Here is a 5,894-nt window from a genome sequence, read left to right as displayed (position 1 = left end):
ACTGCTGGACAATTTCTGCCAATCATTTCTAATAAAAGCCATGTTTGATACTTCTTGTTGGTTTGATTATGGGGTCTTTTTTCCTTTGCTTTACTTTTTTCATATTGTCCCCAAAGAAATGTGATTCCTTGTGCCATTTCTCATTTTGTTCCTCTTCTCATTCCCTGTGGCCACAGACTGTGTCAATGACTGGCTGCGCTCTTGGTGGCTTTAAAGGAACTAAAGGATCTCCCAGCAGAGTTTTCTGCAGAGATGCCCTTTGGTTGCCTTCTCTGCAGCTGCAGCAGCAATGTCTGTGTGCAGAGCTGGGGGCAGATCAGTGCTGGCCCAGCAGCTGTGCCCAGCAGCAGCAGCAGCACTTGGTGTTGCCAGTGCTGCTGCCGTGGCCCTGCCCCGCTGCCCTGGTGGCCCTGGTGTTGCTGTAGGGCCTGAGTGCTCTCGGGGCCGGGCACAGTGCTGGGGGTGGCAGTGCCGGGGCTGCAGCAGGGACAGGCCATGGGCACTGCTGGGGCAGCGCTGACACCTCAGGCCAGGGCCTGGGGGCTGCAGCCTCCTTGCCCAGGCTCTCTCAAGTACATTCGCAGGCCAATGCTCAGCACAGAAAACCCCTGTGAGCAGCCCCAGGGTGGCCATGGCCAGGCTGGGGGCAAACAGCATGGCTGGGGCTCTGCAAGGGTCCTGGGGCAGACGGGAAGGAGCAGCAGAGCAGGGGCTGATCCATCCCCAGTGCGCTGGACAGCCCAGGGCAGCGTCCCAGAGCGTCCTCATGCAGCTGCCAACACCATCCCCCCTCTGCAGCCCTGGCCTCTCCCCCAGCTCACACAGGTGCCGCATCCTTGCAGGCACAGGCACGGCAGCACTGGCTCAGGAGCCCCTGTTTGCATTGCACAGAGCAGGCGGGAGCACCCCTATGCTGCTGCTGTGGGGACATCAACCTGAGGGAGCAGAAATGCCATCAGCCCCTGGGGCCAGCAAGGGCTGGGGGCCACCAGGGAAACCACTCAGCTTTGTCCTGGCCCCTGCAGTCAGCCAGAAAGTTTGTTGCCATCAGCTGGGAGTTTCCTGTCCCACTGCAGACACTGTTGCTCAGAGCCAGGGCTGCCTGGCAGCCACCCCCCCGACTGCTCTGAACATTTCCTTGGCTTCACCTTGGCTTTCTTTACTCTTCCCTTGTACAAATTTTTTCCTATATCCTACTCGTGTTCCCTCCCCTGCAAACAGCCCATCCCTGTTTGCCCTTTTCTCTCTGGCCTCACTCCCCATTTCAGTTCCTGACTTGGCCCCATGGGAACTGTAGTGCTGCAGGGGTTGTTGTGGCCAAAGTGCAGGACCTGGCATTCGGACTTGTTAAACCTCACCTTGTTGGATTTGTGCCCTGGATCCAGCCTGTCCAGGGCCCTGTGCAGAGCCCTCCTACCCTCCAGCAGATCAGCACTTACACCCAGCTTGGTGTCATCTGCAAATTTGCTGATGGTGGACTCAATCCTCTCATCCCGACCCTCAATGCAGATAATGGAATCCACGCTGGCTGGCTCCAATCCCTCGGCCATCCTGTGGGTGCCCTGTGATGGCACTCAAGGTGATCTGTTCCATAACCTTGCCAGGCTCCGAGGTCAGGCTGACAGGCCTGGAGCTCCCCAGATCCTCCTGCCAGCCCTTCCTGGGGATGGGCTCACACTGGCACCTCCAGTCCTCTGGAACCTCCCTGGTGAGCCAGGACTGATGGTAAATGATGGAGAGCAGCTTGAGGAGCTCATCCACCAGCTCCCTTATCCCCCTGGGATGGATCCCATCTGGTGCCAGAGACACCTGTGAGCATCTGAGTGGCTCAGCAGGTCAGCAGCTGCTTCCTCCTGGATTCCAGGGGGCTGTTCTGCTCCCTGTGCCCATCTACCAGCTCAGGAGAACACTTGTCCTGAGGATAGCCTGTCTTAATATTGAAATCTGAGACAAACAAAGTGGTAAGTTGCTCAGCCTTTTCCTTATCTTTGGTTACTATATTCTCCACTGCATTCAATAAAGAGTAGAGGTTCTCCTTCACCCTCCTTTTGCTTTATTTTTTTTTATAAGAATACTTTGTATTTTTTTGCAGAAGCCGTTGTGTTAACTTCTAATTGAGGTTTTACCTCTCCCCTTTTCTTTTTGCAGAAGCTTAAGACATCCTTAAACACTTACTGCATTGCTGCTCCATTTCTCCCCTTAGCTTCCACAAAAGCTCCATGGGCAGCCACGCATTTGGCACACTGGGACAGGCTTCTCCTTCCCCCTTAAGATTATTTTCTTGGATTGTGTCCATCCTTCCGGGACCCCGTGGTTTTTAAGGGCTTTTTCCCTTAAAAAAATCTGTACCTGATTCAGTACTCCCCAAATCAGCATCCTAAACAGGCCAAAGTCTGCCCTTCCTAATTCCAGGGTAGAAATTTTGTTGCTGCCGCTCCTTCTCTCACAGAACATTGAAATCTTGATTATTTCATAGTCACTGTGTCCCAGGCAGCCTCTGACCCCCACATCTGCCACCAGCCCTTCTCTGTTTGTGAACAGCAGGAAACAGATTTTCCTTGGCAGTGCTACCAAAAATTCACTAAAACAGAAAACTCCTTAACAGCAATGCAGCATTAGGAAGCAGCATTCTTTATTCAGCCGGAATCACGGGGGAGAGCTCCTCCCAAAGCCGTGCGTGCTGAGTACAGGAAAGTTTCTGTTTATTGTCTGCATTTTGCACACATCTTCATTGATTGTCCTGGACTAAACACACATCTGATAATCATCTCCCCAAAATCATTAACATATTTCCCCTCCCCTCTACCCATGTGCTCTTCTGTCCTGGGGGTGTCTCTGGTGGTCCCTGGTGGTCGTGGAGCCCAATGTCCCAGTGGGCCTGGCTGAGCTGGCAGGACACTGAGGCTGGTGAACTCCCAGTTCCCCTTCTGACACAATGGGCATTGTGTGGTTTTCATAGGCCTGGGGTTTTGGAGAACAAGCTCCAGGTGTGAGCTCAACTGGTGGAGGCAATTGATCATCTGGGAACATGAGGTCACAGAGTGAGCTATGACAATCCTGAGTGGGTCTTGTGAGGTCATCGAGCATCTATGGCATCATAGACTGCTTCTGTGACATCACAGAGTAGGCTGTGACATCCCAGGACAGAGGTCTGACATCACAGAGCAGACTATGACATCACAGAGTAGGCTGTGATATCAGAGACCGGCTGTGAGACATTAGAGAATGGGCAGTGACATCAGAGCAGGCTGTGACATCCCAGAGGGGCTGTGTGACATCCCAGGAGGGCTGTGTCAGGTCACTGGGTTGGTCACTCTGCCCCAGCTCCGCCTCACAGTTTCTCCCAACAAGTCCAATGCTGTTCATGCCCAGCGGGGTCCCTGTCCCCTGGTATACCCCCGGTCCCCCTGGAGCCACAGCCTCCAGCAAAGGATGTTCCACAGGATCCAGCCCAGAGCCTGACATGGGGACAAGGGGCCAGGGCTGTGTGACCAGGACATCAAGGCCGGGGATTCTCCAGGTCCCTGTGGCCTGGTTTGGGTTGCCCAGGGCAGGAAAGATGTCAGGCAGCTGGAGCAGGGTTAGGGAAGGGCCTCCAAGGTGGGGCTGGAGCCCTGGGGCTGTGAGCAGAGGCTGAGGGAGCTGGGCTTGTCCAGCCCGCAGCAGGGAAGGCTGAGGGGCTCCTCATCCCAGCCTGGCAGTGCCAGCAGGGAGGTGCTGGAGAACACAGAGCCAGGCTCTTCACCGGGGGGCCTGGTGGGAGACAAAAGCCAATGGGTGGAAGGGGAAAGAGGGGAGATCAGCCAGGACAGGAGGAGATGAAATGAGTCAGGCTGGTTTCAGCATTTCCTCAACACCAAGAGCAGCCTGAGCTCCCTTCTCCATCCACCACTGACAGCTTTGCAAATCAGGAAATGTTTGAGCTGTTTTGCCCCCACTCCTGGATGAGCATCCTCATACAAGAACTTAATTGTGTTTATAGCAATCACAAAACCATGTTTGTGTGAAATTAATTTTAGTATGGAAATCACTTGTGTATGGTGGACTCAGCAGATGCTGTTGGGACATTGCACATAGCTCAGGGAAGAGTGTGATTGTTATTAGATTGTGTCCTGTTCAACTATGGTCTGTTGGCCATGAAGAGAAACTTGCTGTGCCTCTGAGTGTCACCAGTTCCTGACCCCCAAAGGACACAAACCTTAAGAGTTGTGGTTCCCACTCCAGTGGTGGCACTTGGACCTCCCTCCATCCCCAGAGCAGAGCTCCCTTGTCCCAGAAAGTCCCTGGCAATGCAGGGATGAAGGAAACAGGGCGGGCTGTGGGGATCAGGGGCAGGGCAGAGCCAGGGATTTGGGGTGGTTGTGAGCCCAGGGGAGGACCCAGCCCTCGACCTTGGTGAACCTCATCCCATTGTCCTGGGCCCATGGCTCCAGCCTGTCCAGATCCCTCTGCAGAGCTTCCTGCCCTCCAGCACAGCCACACTCCCACCCAGCCTGGGCTCACCTGGGAACTGACAGAGGGTGCCCTCGATGGCCTTGTCCAGATCAGCAATAAAGAGATTTCACTGACCTGGCCCCAGTGCTGAGCTCTGGGGACACCCCTGGATGTGACTCCATTCCTCAGCAGCTCTGAGTGCCAGGGCTTGGATGAGGGAAATGGTGGGGTGGGGATAGGGACAAGGTGTGATTGATTGTCAGCCATGAAGGGTCTTGATTTTCATATCTATTCAGACTGCCTTAGGAGGTGTGGGGGTCAGTATCAACTGGACATTGGTGATATCTGTCTATAAACAGGAATAGAAAACAGGACAAAACAGTTCTCTCTTCATTGTTTTCAATACAATATATTCACTTTGAATACACTTCTGAAATCTGTCTAATTAACCACAGAATAAATGGAATTTTAATTTATACCCCGGGGCTCTTGTTCAGGAGTTTCGAACAAATATTTATGAGCCTTCGTCAGTGAATTCCTGTAGAGCTCAAGAAAGAAGAGGCCTCTGGAGAAGGAAAATTCATCAGCAACTTCCAAGTGGCTGAGGATCCATCCCCATCAGAGCAGCAATGAACAGAAATGGGCACAGCTTTGTGGCTGCCCCAGCTTTGGCATGGGCCTTGGGCCTGGAGCAGGAGCAGCTCTGGAGGGCCCCAAGGCCGGGGCTCTTGTGCTGCCCTGGGCAGATGGGATGGCAGCAGGGGCTGCAGAGCTCTCAGCACCTCAGGCAGAGGGGAGCAGGGCAGCCAGGGAGCCTCCTTTGGCCTTGGCCAAGCGCCTTCCCCCATGGCTGGGGCTCAGTCCTGTGGCAGCTGCAGCTGCTGCTGTGCCCTGGCCAGGGACTGAGGCCGTGGGGCCAGTGGCCAGAGCAGCCTGGGCTGAGCAGAGCTGTGGGGCCAGAGGCGGCTGGGCTGGGCTGGGGAGAGGCCCTTGGTGCTGCCCAGAGCTCAGGGCAGCTGGCAGAGCTTGCAGGGAGCTGGGCTGGGCTCAGAGAGCCTGGCACAGAAACCATCAGTGTCCATCTCAGTCTGGCTGAGTGGGCAGGGGCCAAGAGGAGCACCTCAGGGTCTGCGAGTTCTGCGTGTGGGAGCTGAGCTTGTGACCCCCTGAGCTCTCCCAAGTGCTGAGGGTGCATCTCCAGCTCCAAAGGAGATGTGACAGATGGAAGCAGAGACAAATCATTCCTGCTGCATTTTTTCTTGTGTTTGCTTGTACAGGTGACCTGGATCCATATGTAGATGAGGTGTTTTGTGTCAGATAACACTGGGAGAGTGATGAGAATAGCATTTTTAGCTGAAAATAATATTTCATACATAATACACAATGAGACCATCTGAGTTTTTCAGAGGACAAGAGACTGATTGATGTTCCAGTAGTCAAACCTGTTCAAATTGTTTTCT

The 5,894-nt window shown here is 54.1% G+C and overlaps 1 pseudogene; it reads left to right on the top strand.

Annotated features, from left to right (window-relative positions):
* LOC119696322 overlaps positions 1 to 5,894 on the top strand; it is a 2,199,709-nt pseudogene that overhangs the window by 1,215,679 nt on the left and 978,136 nt on the right.

Source organism: Motacilla alba, unplaced genomic scaffold (assembly GCF_015832195.1).
Source record: "Motacilla alba alba isolate MOTALB_02 unplaced genomic scaffold, Motacilla_alba_V1.0_pri HiC_scaffold_28, whole genome shotgun sequence".
NCBI classification, from domain to species: Eukaryota; Metazoa; Chordata; class Aves; order Passeriformes; family Motacillidae; genus Motacilla; species Motacilla alba.
The sequence above is the reverse complement of the archived record's forward strand: the minus strand, read 5'-3'. Positions and strand labels throughout refer to the sequence as shown.